The 19,001-nt window shown below is 40.7% G+C and overlaps 1 long non-coding RNA gene across 9 annotated transcripts in view; it reads left to right on the plus strand.

Annotated features, from left to right (window-relative positions):
* The window catches only part of LOC101793459 (uncharacterized), a 78,886-nt gene that overhangs the window by 42,467 nt on the left and 17,418 nt on the right, over positions 1-19,001 (plus strand). For 4 of the 9 annotated variants that reach the window (XR_011812463.1, XR_011812471.1, XR_011812470.1 and 1 more), the window contains exons 2-7: positions 2,280-2,336; positions 3,428-3,556; positions 7,697-7,785; positions 12,078-12,216; positions 16,704-17,069; positions 18,064-18,183. This is a non-coding gene — a long non-coding RNA (uncharacterized lncRNA). The remainder of the gene's footprint in view (positions 1-2,279; positions 2,337-3,427; positions 3,557-7,696; positions 7,786-12,077; positions 12,217-16,703; positions 17,070-18,063; positions 18,184-19,001) is intronic. The other 5 variants (XR_011812467.1, XR_011812469.1, XR_011812464.1 and 2 more) reach the window with 3 other exon arrangements.

Here is a 19,001-nt window from a genome sequence, read left to right on the forward strand (position 1 = left end):
CAGTAGTGTCTGAAGTACCCTTTGTATAGACTCCAACCACTCACTAAACTACTGAGGAAACCTCTCATCACCCTGTTGAGAGGTGAAGGCAATAGATGTTGAGTAAGAGGACTAGTAGCTCTAGTAGCTCGTTTTCTTCTTTAGAAGTATGACTTGTGAGAGGAGTGGTAGGTGCCTCCTTTGTTGCTTTGCTGCCTATATTTGGATCCTTTTGTTTCTATCAGTACTTTGGCTTCACAATTGCTCAGAAGGGGTGAGGCTGTGACTCTGAACGGATGGTACTAACTTGCAGCACGTTTCTAAGGGCCCTAGAGACATTGAAGATCCAAGGTGCTGCCTAAACTTGTAGCAGTGCTTGCAGTCTGAGTAAATAAAACAGGAACAGAAAAGTTCAGCGACATGCAACGACCCCGTGAGAGGAAGCAGCAGCTTGGAGTCAGCACAGCTGCTCTGACTTGTAGTCTATTGCCTTTGCCACTGGACATTGTATACGGGTATTTTGGAATGTGCAAAAAATCTTGAAGGATATACACCAAATGAGAAGCTTATCACAGTTATCCCTACAAAGTCTTGCACCAGAAGGAACTGAAAAACAGACATCAAATTATAGACCCATAGCTGTATCCTGAACATATCTGTTTAATGCAGTAATGTATAACTGCTTGGTTATTGACAATGAAATCCTCATGCTGCTACTCATCTCCACCTGTCTCAGAATACATTGAGATCAGCCCCTAGATTTATTTCTTGCTCTTGGTCTCAGGTGTAGCAATTAAAGAAATGTTCTGTATTGCTGAGAGCACCAGATGTGTGCAGTGGAGCATCCTATACTGACAAACATTTTGCTTTTAATAGTTCCTTTGGGTACATATTGGCGTCTGGTTTTATTTTTCTGTTTATACTTTATTTTTCTGTTTTATGGAGCTGTTTCCTTGATGGGGTTTTTCAGTTTCTTGCCTCAGAGGGTATTTTGGGGTAGCATGGATTATGGTACAGCAGCACTAAGAGCTGTCACCTGTTTCTCTTGTCAGTTTTTAAGGTTGTAATACGATCTCCATTTGAATTGTCCCATATGAAATAAGTGAAATCTAAAATGCCAGCTGATTCTGAAACATGCATTGTGGATCATGCTAGCTCTACCTGGGCTTTCCTGATGTCTTCTCAATATCTGTGTTTTCATCCTTGACCTGGAGCCAGTCTTAACAAATATACGACCATCTCCATTCAGGAGCTAGCATCAAGGAGCAAGGTTTTTCAGTCACAGTAGTTGCCAGCCTTGTGCCCACAGCTTGGAGGTGGTTGGCACCTAGAAGAAGGTGGGTGATTTTCTCTCAAGGTCTATATTTGCAGATGTTCTCCTCCAAGGTAACTTTCAGGTGGATCTTTATTTCCAAGCAAAACAAGCTGTTAGGTTACAAATCTCAGTGAGAGTCAAATGATGAAAGAACAGAGTACAGGACCAGGTATATTCTAAAGATTTAGGGAATTTGTTTTACTCTGGGATATTTGGACCCAGAAGGTGCCAGGATGGATCTGTGTGTCTTGTTGTGAAGAGAGAAGAGCCACAAACTATGTGTATTCTTGTAAGTAGAGTAGACAGTCTTTCCTGGCTGCTGCGAGTGATTATTTTACTTCCTAAAGGGTGGAATGTGACTGCTTTGGCTACAGTATGAGTGATTTTAAATGTTGTTCAGCAGGGTGGATGCTATTTCCTCAAAATAACGCAGTCAGTGAAAAAAACAATCTTCACACGCTTATTATTTATAAGGAGTGGCAGGTGTATCATAACTGAGAACCATGACTATAGAATTCTAATTTGGGAACTCCTTACCTTGCAAAAAAAATAATTTATTTACTTTTTCAAACCATGGTTCAGGTAAATCATGATGAGTGAAAGATTAAAGCTCTGTCAGATAAAAAGAATTTCTGTTCTATTTCAACTACCCCAGTTTTCAAAAGAGAATGAAATATGCAGCAACTCACATGCCATAAATATTGAATAACTATTGCAATGGATTGTATTAATAGATATACAAGATGAATAAAAACATATTTGACTTAGTCCTTTGCTGACGATATCAGTGGATTACAAGAATTAACCTGTCTTCTGCAAATGTTACCCATCAAATAGCTATAATTCAAACTTCCCTTCCTGTTTTCTTTCTATTTATTTTTGTTTGTTTGTTGTTTTTTATCTCTAACAGGAAAAAAAAGAAAGAAAAGAAAAAAAAAGTATTTATAGTAAATAACTTCCATTATATCATTTTGCTTCTGTACAGTTAGATCCTGATCTTACCTGTCTGAATTCATGCACATGAATGTTCCCATTCATTGAGGTAAGAAAGCTTTTCACATCCTTAAATTGTTTTGGGACTTGGGGCCACGATGTGTGAAATTAAGCCCTGACCTCACTTCACAACCCATGCATCTACTTGGCCTGATATTACATGACATAATTTGGGCATAAATTTAGTATGAAGATTCTTGAAACAAAAATAGGAGCCAGGGTCCCACTGACTGCCAGCAGTGATAAGGTCCCATGTTTCCTTCTCTCCTCTGTTTCAGGATGAGCATTTTGGGGGTGGAGGTTATCAGGAGTTCCTGTCCACATGTGGCATTCTACTCCTTTATGCTGAAAGGGGTGGACTGTTTCCTAGGAGACAGCTCAAATTAAACAAAAATAATAATTGAGAGAGATTCGTGTTAAAAATTTTTGTGGAGTTCATCTTTACAGAAAACTCCAAGATATTGTGGATATGATCCATTTCCCATTTCATTTTGCAGCAAAAGTTGGGTGATTGGGCCACCAAAACCCTTTTTATCCAGTTGCTTAAGGCTAGGGATGAGCAGGAGTGATGTTAGTAAAAGCTTTCTTCCCTCTTTCCCCATGGAATATTGAGGTGCAGTGTGCTTCAGGGCCCAAAAACTCAAGGCTACAATTCACTGTCCCCTTGTGCTTTTGAGATACGCTCTGTTTTGATTAGCTTTCCTCCACCTCCTGTGGCTTTTCAGATCACATCCAATAAAAGAATTTCCCATGAATTTGCAATAGAGGGGTATGTCTCTAGGAAATATATTACCTGGATTAAAATGTGCTAATTCAGAAATACCTTTCCCACCCTTTAGCTGTTCTTGTTAGGGAAAAATCCTCCGCTTCAAGCTCCAGCTAACAGATTACCTGCCAGTTCTGTAGCTGTGCTCTGAATTAATCTGCTTCAAAAGCCAGCAGAGGTGACTTATATTTGGGCACAGGAAAGCAGGGAGATGAAAAGCCTTAGGAAAACTTTGACAAACATCTTTGAGTATTTGACCAGCTATGCACATCTGTTGCTGAATGAAGAATGTGAGTAACATGCCAAGCAGGGAGAGGAGAGGTGATCGACAGGGTAGGCAGCTTTTGTGTCTGCACTGAACATTTTCTTTTCAGGGACGGAGAGGAAATATGCTGAATTACCTGTAGGAGGTGTGCCTGCTTCTGTTAATAGATGTACCTGCTCTATGGATTAATTCCTAACTGATCAGATTCTGTACTGAGGTATGCTGGAATCCTTCTCAGGTGAGCAGAGCTACACCCATGCAGAGCACCTTAACGTGATTGATTTCATCCCACACGTTTAAACTTGCCTTACAAACTTGTTTTCATAGCCCAACTGAAATCTGCCCCCTCCATTCCCCAATTTCAGGCGATGTCTTCTCATAGATCCTGCATGCAATAGCACCAGTGTGACCCATCACTTCATTACAGCAATGTCCAAAGCTGTGTATTGCACTGAGGAGGAGTTTATCTGGTCAGAATGGACCCAGTCCAGGAACAAATAAAGGAGTTTGGAATCTGGTTATTTCTGGGCCAGTTCTGTATGAGTTACCGCTTCTCAATTTTCTTGTTGTCAGCTAGTTTTTCCTCTCTTCATTTTCCCTCCCCACGCAGGAGGTGAAGCATCCAACTAGCATAGGCATCTTGATTAGCTCCTACACCCAGCTGATTTTTAACAACACAGTCATCAGGAGAGCTGACCTGAGTTCAGGTTCAGGTGGGAATGAGACATACCTCGTTCGCTGTCAGTTGAGCACTGGCTGTTTTGGAGCATGCCAAGCTTGTTGCAAACGTGAGGATCCAGGAGCACAGTGGTTCTTTGGGCATCCCTGCCTGGCTCAGTGTGTGCTGCCTGGGACAGGCAGGCTCTTTTCCTTGGCTTTAGCTTTGCACAGACGAAGAATCCTCATACGGGGAGGTGATTTCCTGATGACCAGATATTGTATATCTTCTGTATAACATTTGTATAACATTTTTCATTGTCAACAGGAAGAGATTAAAGCAAGATGGTATGTCAGGCTCTAGGCTGCTGTGCACTGGTTCAGTGCACAGTCAGAGGATATGAGTGGTAGGAAAAACAAACCATTTATTTCCATTTTATTTTATTTTTCAAACTTTTCTTTATGATCATTTTCCAATGTTTTAAAAGGTAGTGCATGGCCAAGAAAGAACAGCTAGCTTGTTTAGTCTGATGCGGTATATATCACTTGTTTATTTCTTCCAGGGCATTACTTTTTCCATATATTTACTGAATGGTTTATATTTGACTAATGCACATCTTTCAGAAAGGCATTCAGACTTGATTCAATGGTTGCTGGAATTTCCTATGTTTCCTAAAACATTAGAAATTACATCTGTGTATCAAGAGCCTCCTTTGCAAAATTGTTCAATGATTCCCCTATGCAAGCTTTGCAGACCTGATAACTTAGCAGACATAACACCTGTAGCTACTCTCTAAGGTTTTAAAGTATTTCATTGGTCTTGTATGAACCCTTTACGTTACATCTCACCAAAGACATTTGATAGATATTTGATAGATATATATCAAATATATTGATAGATATTTGCTGATCACTTTCTGTCCAATCTGCACATTTAAGTTGTCATTTCTGGGTAGCCTGAGACTTGCAGAGATGGGCTGTAAACTGTGGTGGTTTTCATCTGAAAAGAAGATGTTGCTGAGGGGAAGGCATAGGTGTATGTCTTTAGCTGCAGTGTGGTGACAGCTCTTCAATTACCACTTTTGGAGTACAATGTTTTAGTCTGTGTCTGTTCTGGAGGATGGAATAAGCAAATATTTTATTCTACATAAATGTTTTACCCTTTTGTAAAGCTTTCTATTTATTTAGCAAGTTTATTTATTTTTTTATTCAAGTTTTTGCTTGTTTGGGAAGTACTTCTCCAGGGCCTTATAGAAATATTAGCTGGATGTTTGGTGTCCTGCTCCATCGCAGGTCTGTTCCTCCCTGGTCCTAGCGTTCTTCAGCTCTGACATGCATATTCCTCTGCTCAAAACTGGGTAAAAACTAGTTTATTGAATTAAAATGGTTTCAAATTCTTACTCTCCTGGGGAACTTGTCCTTTTCCAGGGCTAAGGACCAAACCTCCTGCTGGCATCCTCAAGGCTGAAAAAGATACTGTGGGATGTGAAGCAATTAAAAAAAGTCAATGTAGGATGAGTCTGTGCTCTATGTTTGTAGAGCAGCAAGCCTTTCTGATGAAGGAAATGATGCCTCAGATCATGATGGGCTCATTTCTCATCTGAGGGTGGAGGGAAATCCTCTGGACAAAATAAATAAATCTAAATTGGAATCCGGAGTGTTTCTGTGGGGTTTCCTTCTAAAACAGATGTGAATTAATCCATTCTGGTTCTTGTCCTTCTGTCAGTTGCTCTTTAGTGATGACCTTTGTGTATTTTTACAACATGCATCATTTCATCATTTAATTTTTAAATTAATATACTTCTCTTCTTAAAATTAAAATTTAAGACGTATTCTGGAATGATGGCAGCCTAAACTCATTATAAACGACTAAAATAAAATTATTTTTTTCATGTTAATAAACCCTTCCATAAAAATAACCTTTGAGAGTGTATACTCACTGCCAAAATTCTGAAGAATGTCAAATCACTAAACTGGGGAAATTACTAGCTAGACACCTGGAATTGGAGCTTCTTGAGTAATAAACTAGCTTTTGACAGATGTAGCCTCTTTTGCAGGTGCAAAAGGAACATTTTCTTTTTATTTTATTCTTTTTCCATCAGGTAATGACTAGAATATTGCAAGTTGTGAAAACAACTAGCAGTTGAAAAAACAGGAAAATTTGTTTACCCTCTTCCATCTTATGAGTAAAATGAGTGTGTGGGAGTCTGAGATCGATCAATTCTGATCTTAGAGAACATGGAAACACGTAAAAAAAAATAGCTCAGATGGTTAATTGCTGATGCTATTTCTACTCTTAGGTACATCAATTACCTTGAAATGTAATTATTTTTTTAAATAATATTTCCTAAAATGTTCATGACACAATTTAGGTCTTTTTAAAGAGTTCTCTGTATACTTCTGTTTAGAAGCAGCATGACACAAAGCACTTTAAAAAGGTAATTGGATGACTAAAAATGTCATGTCCTATTTTCTCCTAAAACAAATGTAAAAACCAAGAGAAAATAAATGCAGATGTACATATTGATGTACATATAGTCTTAATGTGTTCTCTTAGTTAACAAAAACAAGCATTAACTATAATATCAAAGCTACCCTTGTTTGCAATTAAGCATTTCTGTTCATTGTGAATCTTTGAGAATAACTTTTTCTTCTGAATATCTGTTAAAAGGCACAAATGCAGTACAAATTGAACTTATCTGAATTCAGATTTCTTGGTTCTGATTTAAATCACAATGAACTAAACTGATTTAAATCAAAGTGATATAAATTGGTCCATCCTGCTTTGAAACTAATTAAGGGTGTGTTTTGAAAGCATGCTTATTTCACTGTTCTGACTCAGTGGGTTCTCAGTATTGCTCAATTCTTAATAAATAACAGCAAGTGATGGAATTCTTATTTATTGCAGCAGTCTCAATATCTGAATTTTAGTCCACTGAAGAATAGATTAACATTTATAATTGCTAGATTGATCAGTAATGCAAATTAAAAATGGGAATTTCAAAACAAATTAACCTTTGCAACATGTCACGTGGTGACAGACAGACAGTGAAATCACTGAGAAGGTTCCCCATCTTGAAGTGTTTTGCCACAAATCAGTGGATCCTCCTTGTTGCCTTACTGCTCTGCAGCAGGAAGCCTCTGGAGTCTAAATGTCCAAAAAATAAACTCTGATAACAGACAGAACAACCTGGACTGTTTGAGCCTGAGAGCCTGACAAGTAACTTCACTGGTGATCATTGCTTTGAGGCTTTCCAGGCAAACTTGAGTATTGGTACTAGGACTAAAATTTTTAAGTTAGGGCCAATAGGGTGTATAAATATAATTAGATACATGCAGGCTCTGACTTATTAATTGAGGTTTGTACTTCCCTATATCTATACTTAACTTTTAATAAGACATTGCTATAAAGCAATCAGTGGGAAAAAAATGGTCTTCTGTCCCCAGTTTTTCTGCCTAAAATCTGCTGGTCCCATGTTTTACTGAGAACCCTTCAGTGCTCTGTTGATTTTGATGCCACCATGTAAAACCTGAGGAGGTCCAAGGCTGCTCCTTCCATGCCCAGACACACACAGAGGAGAAAGACATTGTCAAATACAAGCAAATGTTGCATCCCATGGAGAGATGTGTGGGGCAGTCTGAGGCTGGGCAGCCACAGAGAGAAGGAAGGAACAGTGGAATTACCTATCAGGGCAAACAGCTTTGGTCTCTTCTCTTGCAGATATGTCACCTCCTGGGAAGCTCAAATGACACAGCTGATGAGGATTTCAAACTCACTGTGTAGTGCTGTCCCAAGGAACAGAACACAAGGTAATTGTGTTCTCTCAAGGTAATTGTGTTATTGTGCTCTCCACGTAAGCATGTATGGTTCATTCTACTGCCATGGTCTATGGGCTCCTGGAAAGTTGCTGTTTTCCCATTAGCAGTGCTCTGCCCAAGGTTTCGGTTCCTATTGAATACAGATTGATTTTGATCCTATTTCGGTTCCTATTGAATACAGATTGATTTTGAATACAGATTGATATTGATTCAGTGTGAATCAATGATGGGTGACGGTGAATGGGGAAGAAGTATTTCCTGTTTCTCATATTTTAACCGTGCCCCTACAGTCTTTACCAGAACTGATGTGGACTACATGACCCATTAGTCTCACCCTGTGGAAAATGTTGGATTATGCAGATGCTTATGAACATGCTTTGTGCAACAGTAGAGCTATTGTGTAACTTGTCTTTTTTCTGAGTGGACTGACATGGGGGGAAACTGGTAGCATTATTTCCTGATCCCAGGGCTCCAGGAGGAGACAGTTAGGGAACCAGGAGTGATACTAAAAGCTTCCTATGAACAGAATATATTTTTTTCCTAAACAAACCAAAACAAATCTAAAACTAAAAGAATCTAATCTAAGCAGAGGAGAATAAACACAGAACTGTGTTGAGTATTGTCATTACAGCTCACGGGGAATGGCCTTTTTGTTAATGGGAAAGCAAATCCAGGGAGGATCTTAAAGCTGTCTAAACCTGAGCAGTGGGAATGCAAAATGTTTTCTATGTGGTAAAACACAGACGAACAACCTACCTCCTTAAGCTACATAGCAGGGTGCAGATGGCACTTGTTGAGGCTCAGCAGTCACAGCATGCAAGGTGGGGACAGTCCTCCTCTTCCTGCTGGGGCTGCATGAAGTGCTCTTGGTTTCTGTCAGTCTAAAGCAGTAAAAAGTGGTTGGTAGGTGAAGAAGTGCTGATGTGGCGGTATTGATAAGGCTAGTGAATAGTCAGCCAAATACTTGGAATATTTTCCAAAAGATTTGGCAGACAATACTGGGCTGCAGTTCCCACCCAGGAAAAAAAAAATGTATCTGTCTGCCTCATTCAGTAGATGTTTGCAGCTACTGGTAATGTTGTTGGCAATAGGAGCTTGTTAATAGACAAAGTGATTCCTCTTCTAACGCATGCAAAGATTGTGCAACTTCCATAGATATTTAGTTAAACACGTCCTGCTTTGCATACCTCATTTTTCTCATCTAAATAAACTGCAGTATGTTCAGGAACCTCTCCCTTTGCTCATGTTATATTCTTTGCTGAATACTTCTCCCCACTAAGGAGAATGAAGTATTATTGCTTATAGATTTTTTCCAAAATCAAACTTATTTAGTCCAGTTGGCCTTTCTGGTCTGTCTTATTACTGGTATTTATACAGATGTTCAGGCAAACCTGAATTTATTGCAATGTTCATTGGACTGACTTTGAGGTTATTTGTAATGTGGCTGGATGGCTATTAATTAGACTTGTCACAGTATATATTTAATGCAACTATAGCTGTCTAGCTGGGATTGTGACATAAAGCAGTATTTATTATATATAATGCAACAAATGCTACAGGAATAATATTTTTTTTAAAGAAAGATGCAGCTAGCAGAGTAATGGAGGTACAAAGAACAAGAAATGTGGTATTAAACAGCAATTCCCAGCCGGGCTGAGGGAGGGGAATATTGAGGATGTGAGGAAGTCCAGGTGCAGATTTCAAGCTTTTTAAAGTGCACCAGCACTCTGTTGAACAGCTGACCTTTCCCTCATGAAATGGACATTTTTCATTTAGAAAAGGAAATGAGAATCTTCTTCTTTGATTTCTGCACTGATTAAATAGAGTTAAAAAGTTCTGTGGGACCATTTTCTGTAGGAAACAATTTCATAACAATCAAGCATTTCACAGACAGGTGTTACTTTGACATTTTTAATGTTTCATGTTAAGGTGGTATTGACTATTGTATTTCATTGTGATGAGTTCAAATTACTTTTTTTTTATATCAGTGTTTTATAATTTATATCAAATTATAGTTTATATCAATGTTTTATAATTTCTTATTTGGGTGAGTATTTCACTGTTTTGCAATCATGACACTTTTTGCACCATCAGACCAAAATGTTTTAGTTTATCTTAACATTTGAGATGTTTTGTTTTGTTTTAATTACTGTTTAAGTCAGAAAATAAATACAAACGTTGAACTTCCAATAAATACATCTGCATGTGGCTTGCTTGCAGGGAAGATGAGATTGTAAGGGCATAGATTTCCCAAAGAATTACAAATTTCCTTTAAAAATAGTTTACTACAATGTTCAGAAAATGCAAATTCCTTAGGAAAACAAATCCCTGGCTTTCATATACAGATGATCTTGAAATATTTCATTGAAAAGTTTGTTGAGTTACTTCTGTGGAACAGATAGAGCCATTTCTGTGGGAGGATGTGGAGGAGAGAGGAAATGAGGCCACTGGCAGACCTTGCAGGTGTGAGGGACTTTCCATTTCTCATGGAGGTGCAGCAGGGGAAGGAGGGAGCGTGGGGTGAAAGGAGTTGTCCTCCTTTTTCTCGTGCCTCTGTTTTTGCCTTTTCTCATGGCAAAAGAGCACATTTTCAGGCAGTGTCACTGCTGAATGGAAGTAGTGGGCTCCATCCTAGCTTTCAGTTCCCCAGATTAATTCAGGTTCTCCAACCCACATCCCATGGGATCACCTTCCCTGCACATGCACATCATAGGGCATGGTTTTAAGGAGTAACTGTGGCTGCTGGGTTCCAATAAATATATATTTATCCATTCCTTCTTTCAGGAAAAAATAAAATAATAAAGAGTTGAAATACTCCAGTCTTTACATACTAGAGCCCAGAATGGTTTAGGATGAGACATGGGAGTGCATGGGGGAAAACTTCTTGTCCATATCACAACCATGGACTGCAGAGAATTTTAATAATGATTTTTGAAAATGAGCTTAGCCACCACCTAAATTCAAGCTTACACCAGTAGGGAAACTACAGCAGGTAATTCCAAGAGACCATACGTTTTCTTAAATTCATTAGAAGCCTGTGGAGACTTAAAGAGAACATAACTGAAAATAATTACATAGGAATTATGGAGTTCAAGTAGAATGAGTTAGTTTGCTCAAACAAAACTTCAGGGGAGATGAATTAGAGTGGATTATTAGCATATTCCACTTTTTCAAGTCAAGGAAGGAAAAACAGAATTATGTAAAGGAGCTGAAGGTTCATGTTTCCATAATAGCTGTATCTGCACCATCCTACCTGAAAAAATAGTTCTCTGCAGGTGGTGTTGCTGTTGAATATTTTTTTCTTAGCTATCGTATTTTTCCCCTGTTAGCAGATCTTTTGAGTATGAATATTAACCCACAATCCTCTTTTAGCTAAGATTTCCTTTGGCTGCATCACACCTGGGTGAGGGCTCTTACAGGGAGCAAAGAGGAACAAATAAAAATGATTAGAAATATGCTCGCAATAATTCATTTTTATTTGAGCTCGTTGATTCTAATTGTTCTCCTGGGGCTTGATCCAAAGCATAGTGAAGCCCAAAAGGGGCTCGCTGGGCTGTGGATCAGGTTTTTGGGTCACCTGTACATGGTGAGGTGAGAATAATGAGCAGCACACTGTGTAGTGCCAGCTCCTCAGGCCTGACCCCGATGACAACAGTAAGGATTTGGCCACCGATTTCACTAAATGCAGTCTCAGGGCTGGAGGAGGGCATCGCCAGTCACTCCTGCAGCAAAAGGCAATCATGGCCCCTAATGCTCAGCAGGCTGGGGTGTGTGTCCCCGTAATGCAGCTGACCGTGCCCTGATTAACGGGGTCAGACTGTGCCCCGGTGCTCTCCTTGTAGAGTTAGCTGTTTTCTAGATGACAGTGGTCAAAGAAGTTGTGAAAGTCAATGTGGGGACTTAGTGTAATTATAAATATGTTTCTATATGCAACTATGAGTGCTGGGCGGTTTGTATTTTCCACTGATATAAAGAGGCTAAGATTAATTATGTGTTTTACATACAGAACTGTGTATATTAAAAACTCTCTAGAGTGCACTTTAATTCTTCTTTTTATTTTTCCTTAATAGAATTACTTAAGCCAATTCAAAAAGTTTGTTTTTGTACACACAGGTTTCATTCACTTCTCCCTAGATGTGGCATCAGAGGGAGAAATGAGATTCAGGGACCCTGCCCATTTTGGTGTGACCTTGCTGTGGCCCTTTGCTCTCCTACCAAGCTTTGCCCTGCCTTGTTAGATTTAAAACTTATATGAAGTGGTTGTCTTCTGTTATCTGTTTTAGATACCAGCACTGTGAGATCTGAGACCAAGGTGGGTCTGGACATCACCAGAGTGATCATGATAAAGGTTTGGGAGTTAAAGTGAACCTCCTGAATAACCCCAAACTCCCTCGTTTCCACAGTGGCAGAAACAAGTCTTTGGTGAGCTACCAGATTTTATCACTTAGTACCTCCACCTCTATGGGTACCCTTTCCTGGTGTCCATTGCTTTTTCCATGCATTGAGCTTTATCAGTGTCAAAAGGATCTGGAAACAGATCTGCAGTGATCAAGTAAAAATCAGGTTACTCCACGGCAAAAAAAAAAAAAATATATATATATATATATATATATATTTAAAAAAAATATGTTCAAGCCTAGAAACAAAAGAGTTAATATAAAACTTGTTTCTCTTACCTACTTTCCAAAGAAGCAAACCTTCCTGTATAAATTCCCTTGCCATTAATCTAATAAATCTCTACTTTGTTCGTAATTTACTACACCCTTCAATAAGCATTGTAATATTTGTGCAGGGCAAGTATATAAATCATTGTTGCCCTTCTCTACTTTTTTACTTATCTGGTTCTTTCAAGGTCACTAACCTACCTTATAGCTTTCATCTGGTTTAAATATTCTGCTATTACCTTTTACACCTCACTTCCTAGTCCATGCCCATTTAGATATCTGCAGCTGCTGCTTCTCTAATAGCTATTGATCCATGTCTCCTTGCTAAAGGTTACCAACTTCATCAGCAGTAATGATATAAATTAAATCTGTTAAGATTCATCTGCATCTTTTTTGCTGATTAGAAAGTAGTGGCTGTTCTCTGATTTTGGTGTTACTGGCCAGCTTTACCGCCTAAGATATCTGAAACAGAGAAGAATTATCTTCAGTAAAATGTCTCCATTTTGACAGATGTAGACGTCCAGCCCCCAGGTCATGCAGAGAGGTTAATCAATCCCTACTGACCTTCCAGAGCCTGAAATGTAGCTGGATAAGGCCCCAGTCCAGCAAAGCACTTAAGGATATCCTTGAGTAAACATGTGATCGGTCCTGGTTTTAGCTTGATTTGGCAAGAAGTGCCTATCAGAGGAGAGCATCTTGGAGGATGCTGCTTCTTGGAAGGGCTGTGCAAGACCAGGCTCTACCAGTAGACTATGGCATAGGAGACTATGAGGGAAGGAGCCTGACACACAGGCATGCCAGCTGCAGGCCATGGTGGGGCACTTGCTCCTCCCTGTGTGATGGATATCTCTGTGGCTCTGCTGTGGACAACCTCCATGGAACAAAGCTGGGACTGTTATCAGTGCAGCACGAAAGAAACAGGGCTGCAAGAGACCCGAGGAGATCATCTCATCTGACCCTACACAAACCATTCCTGACACTTGTTTGTTTAACGTGTTTCTCTAACCCTGCCAGCAGCAGCGAGCCCCCAGCCTCCCCAAGTGATCTCTAGTGCCCAATGATCCTTGCAGCAGGGAAGTTTTTATAGTGCTGAACTTAAGTCTCCCCTGTTGCGTTTGAGCCCATTACATTTTGTGCTTTCCCCGTGGATGTGGACCACAATTTATTGCCTCCCTCTTTGCAGAAGCCTTTTACATAATTGAAGACTGTTATTATGTCTCCTCTCCGCCTTCCCTGCTCTAGACTAAATAGCCCAGATAGGAGGATGAAAGCTGGAATGGGGTGTCAGGGAAATGGGGTTAGGGGAGGAAATCACAAAGGGATTAGTCCTGCTTCCTGTCCATATAGAAATTGATGTTTCCTCTTGAACGACGGGGGTGTGGAGGGAGAGACGTGGTTGTCTGTGCTGGTGATTCACTACCACAGACCTGGGGCAGACTGATGGGATGCTGCCTCACAGCCTAGGAAAGAGAGGCTTGTGCTGGTCTCTGCCGAGCTGCGATGCTCCTGTCCAACCTGTGTGCTTGGGAAATAAGTTTAAAATTTTGCATAGTGATGAGGAACAAACCCAACTCACGGGTCGGCCCTACCACAACGTACATGGTTGTGCATCTGTGCATCACAAATCAGTTTTTAGCTGCTGTGTTGCACAGACAGATAAAATGACACGGTAACACCATCACCCTGCAGCAGCATCCCAGTAGCCCCACCACAAGCCCTGCTGGGGACCCAAAGCCATGTCCTGTGATGGCCAAAAGGGCTCAGGCCAGGATCAGTGCCTTCACTGTGGCTCTGCGTCCTGCTGGTGCGTGGGACAGGAGGCCGCCTGCCACACACGCTGCCTACATGTGTTTCACAACTTGATTGCTGTTCATAAAACCAGCACGTGGAACAGGAAAACGCTGTCTGATCCAAGACGCCTCGGGGCGCATTATGTCAATGTCACATACATTAGGAAAGTACAGCGAGCGCGCCGAGTGGCTTCTTGTGTTCGGAGCGTTTTTCTGTTATTCACGTCTGCTGTCAGAGCTGTAGCACGTACGCAGCCTTGGCTTTGTGGCTGTCATAACCTGCAGGAAACAAAAATAGCTCCCAGCCTGGAGATTTCCAAAAGCACAAGGTGGGGGATAACGTAGGGGAAAAAAATGGCTCTTAACCACTTAACAGTCACAAGCAGCTTTCAGTGCCACCCTTTGTTCAAAGCACACCAAGTTCAGTCCCTAGACTCCTGGCTACGTTGGATCACAGGTTTCTTTATATCAGAAAAAAAAAAAAAAAAAAAAGAAAGAAAAAGAAAGAAAACCAAAAATTAGAGGCTGGTTTAGAGTAGCAGAGAAGTACTTTACGTTGCTGGTGAGCTCCAGCACCCCCAGCCCTTCTCCAGCTCACCCACTTGCTCATCTCTGCAGATGTTAAGACTTTCCAGCTCAATTTCACAGTAAAAAAAGCCTGATAAATTATAATCCAATTGATTTTTTTTCAGCTGTCCTTTCCCCCTACTTCTTCCCTGGTGTAACTTGGAGAAGACATTTGTATTTCTGAATTAAAACCACATTTGCCCAAGGCCGAGAAGGGAGGAGGCAAGGGCAGAAGGGAGAGAAACCCTTTTGTTCTCCTCCTGGTGGTTCCCCCTCACCTGCCAGGGCCAAGTTCCAAAATAATGCCGAACAGCTGAGGTTAGCCAGGGACATCTAATCCCGGAAAGCTGGCTCTGAAATCCTGCACCCGTACACGGTGCTTGTGTTTCATCAAGAGCCATTTACCTGTGATTCCCCCAAAACTCCGAGGAAGTGTGGGAATACATACAGGTATGTGCTTATTTAATTGGGGAAAAAAATAATTGGAAAAAAAATCTTTTTAAAAATCAGGCACAAATGGCACCAAAAGCAGTTCATGTTTTTAAAGGTAAGCATGCTCAGGAACTGAGCTGAGAACATACTAGGGTCTTCTGAGTGTACCCTGAGCAACTGTGCCTATGGGATGTAAAAGAATTGATTCTCAGACAAAGGAAGAGTTGAATCCTCCTTCCCTGATTTTCACTGATGGGAAAATATCTCATTAGAGCTGTGAAAATGGGCCTTAAGCTGTCTTGCAGTTTGCTGCAGTGCCAGTTTTTGCTTTCAGAGCGGGTATAAGGAGCAATCTAGCACCACAACGCAGACAAACCTCTTGGGTTCAACACATCATGGGGGTGAATGTGGCAGCAACAAGGGAAATGCACCTTCCCAAGCATCAATGGGGTCCAAGAGAACATGTTTGGTAAAATTGTTGCAGTTTTTCTTGTTTGGAGTCAATCAGTAGCAATAACATGCATTCTTCTCAGGAGAACTTTTAATTTTTCCAGAGTTCCCCAGGTTGCCCCATGTATTCCTGACTCATGGCTAAAACTCCCCAACAGCTCCACTGCACCCTTTGCCAGCAAGCAAATTTCCAGCAGCCTGGTTTGTTGCTGTTTACTCTAAGAACATAACTTTTTATTATGGAAAAAAATATATATTTATTTTTGTTGTTTAGCCACTTGAACATGAACACTGAAAATATTATTATTTGTATGGGACAAAGGAAATATTTGCTTTAAATTATCTCATCTTACTAGTTAGTTACAATGGAGCTACTTTTATGTGTGCGGTGAAATGCATCCAGTCCCTCTGTTTGAATTAGGGCTTCATAATTCTCGTATAAATAGTCTTAAGGGAGAAAAAGTTGCCAGGTGTTTGGGGCTGCCTTGACCCATGGAGTCGTCATCAACTCCACAAGGACATCACTTGGGTGTCTGAAAAGGGTAAGTCCTGAAAAATTTAGAAGGTTCTGTAGAAGGTGAAACTTTAGAGAATATTGAGAGTTTAAAAATGATATAAAAGTGGAAAGAACACCTGGGAAATATTTTTTTCAAGTCCTGACATAAAAGGTACAGCTACTTTCTGTTGTTCACTGTCAACATCATTGAGGGCATGCTAATGTGAAAAGTGCTGTTTATCGATGAGAAGTAAAAGTATAAATCCATAGTTTGAATTTAAATCAGAAAAGGAAATGATTAATATAAAGGATTATAGTACTACAGTGTAATTCCTCTGAGATGCAAAAGCATTTCATGTTTGAAAGTGACTTGAATATAGTAATCTTCAAATATTCATGGATGAAAAAGTTTCCTAAATGCAGCCTCCAAAATAGGTGTCACGAGACAGCGATTATGCCCCGAGCTGATTTCAAAACCATGGCGAGTAATGTTGTTTCGCATAAACACAGTGTGTTATTGACAGAAATGGAAGAGGGAAAAAAAAAATCCTCTGGGTCTGCGTGTCAAGAATGGAGAAAAAGAGGGAGGAAAGGTTAAAGCTGGAAGAGTGGAAAAGTTGACTGGGAGGAACAAGCCCGTTCGCTGCTCAGCGCCCTGCCCGTGCAGGTTGCATGGTTGTGACCTGCTCCCCTGTGCTCCCTGCTGCCGAAGGAGGTCGGGAACCTGCTTTGGTCTCTGTTCTTCTGTGGCCACGTTCCCGACCCTTTGCCAAAGTGGGAACGCCTCTGAGTCGAGGCTGTGGGACTGCGCTCATCCTGCCAAGCGCCCAGCTGGCTTGTCCTGTGGCAAGAGGGAAGTCTCCATCGAGCCAAAGTGTGAGTAACACGCCTGCCCCATGTGGAAGGCTTGCATAAAGTGGTGCAGAAGGTGCTTGGTGTTAATCCAGCTCTCAGCCAGGGTTAGAGAGACCTGCAAAGGCCCTGCTGGTGCTGCTGAGGCAGGGATGGATGGGGGCATAAGGCAGAGGCAGGGAGCTGGGGATGAAGCAGAAGGAGATGAGTTGTTCGTGCAGTTCCTGCTTGAGGGCTGAGTGACACCTGTTCCTCCTGCTGTGCCCCCAGGCTACACGCTTCATCATCTCTGCTTGCAAACATCCTTCTTTCCTCCCAGGTTCCTGATACCTTTTTATTTTCCCTCAAATTGTCCAATTGATTAGCATAATTTAGTTAAATTCAGTAACTGTTTTCCCCTTGTATGTACCTTTGAAGTTAGCTAGAAGACATGCCAGAAGCTGCTCTGATTTCCCCACTATATCAACCGAAAATTAAATAATAATAATAATAACAAATTAATGTGAAGATACTATCTCTCCTTACAGACTCGCATCATTTGTATCACTTAGTCCTGAATGCCAAAGCCCATTTCTCACTGCCTCAGCCCCATCCTGTCACCGTGAAGCCAAGGCTGGTGGGATGGTGGCTGGGCCACCCTGGAGCCACTTTTGGAGGACAAACCATCCATTTCCCTGGGGCAGGCTTTCCCTTTCACCTCTGCTCTGCAAAATACTGTCCCTGAGTAGTTTTATGATGGCAACCAAAGCTGTCTTGTCTTGGCAGTGGCACCATCCTAAGGCTCAGCTTTGCCATTTTTCACCATTGAGGTGGTGTGCAGGAGATGTCAAGCAGCAGCACTAATTGTCATATGGACTCTTATTACATTTTGCTAAAATATCAGCAGGATACACTCAAACACAGTGCTGATTTGGCTGAGGGAATTGCAGGCGCTGCAGCATGAAAACAAACTGCAAAATAGGTGCCCTGTCATTTAGCTTGAGTCCAGCTTTTCAGACTGATTTTTCTCTCTTCACAGGGCATCTGTCAGGATTCACGCTCTGGAAAAGAAGATCAGGGTGAATGGGGACCAAGGAGAATAAAAGCTGACCCAAACCTTTGACCCAAAGTTAACATAAAGCCAAATGAAACCTTAGAGGTTTGTAAATGTTCATGAAACACTTCCACCTCCTGCCCACCCGCCCCTTAACTTTTGTTTCTTTATACTCCTGTGCTTACTGTTTCTAATTGAAAGTCTAATGTAAAGCCCCAGTACATTAATTAAAGGACTTTCGGAGATTTTAGTGACTTTTGATTCAACCTCCCAAAGAACGGAAATAATTTCTTTAATCAAAAACTTCTTAAACTTAAGAGAAAACAAAACCTGAGAAGAGATGGAAAAGCAGAGGCCAAATGTAATTTTCTAGCATGTCTTCTTGGTACGAACCATGCCCAGGAGACTGATATGGACATTGTTAATCAGAAAAAATCACTGTATAGAAACAGAGAATTGCTGAGCTAACAGTGGACTGATTTAATAAGCTGTAATGTCTGTTCACAACAACTAGAAAGCTTGCTATTATTTACTGTCAGCTTGTGCTGTAGAAGAATACCACGAGTAATCAGCTGGCATTTATGACCCAAAGTTTGCATATATATGTGAGAAACTGAGTCTTTTTCTTTACACCAAAATCACAAGAAAGTGCCAATTACATGAAAACCTCATTAGGGAAATAACTCTCTGCTACTGATACAGTTTTTAACTTTCTAAGTGACTTCTGTCAGAAGGGGGTAGAAATGTGATAGTTTATAGGGCTTAATAAAACCTGAGCTTCCCATGCTATGCATTTGATGGTCAGGATAAGAGAGTTCTTATCTGAGATCTACTCACGGATGAGAGAATCGAGGAAGGTTTGTGAAACCAGCTCAAATAGAAATTAAATGTGGCTTTTTCGCGGTGGTTGTTATGCTGTTATT

This window comes from Anas platyrhynchos, chromosome 13, assembly GCF_047663525.1.
Source record: "Anas platyrhynchos isolate ZD024472 breed Pekin duck chromosome 13, IASCAAS_PekinDuck_T2T, whole genome shotgun sequence".
Lineage (NCBI taxonomy): Eukaryota > Metazoa > Chordata > Aves > Anseriformes > Anatidae > Anas > Anas platyrhynchos.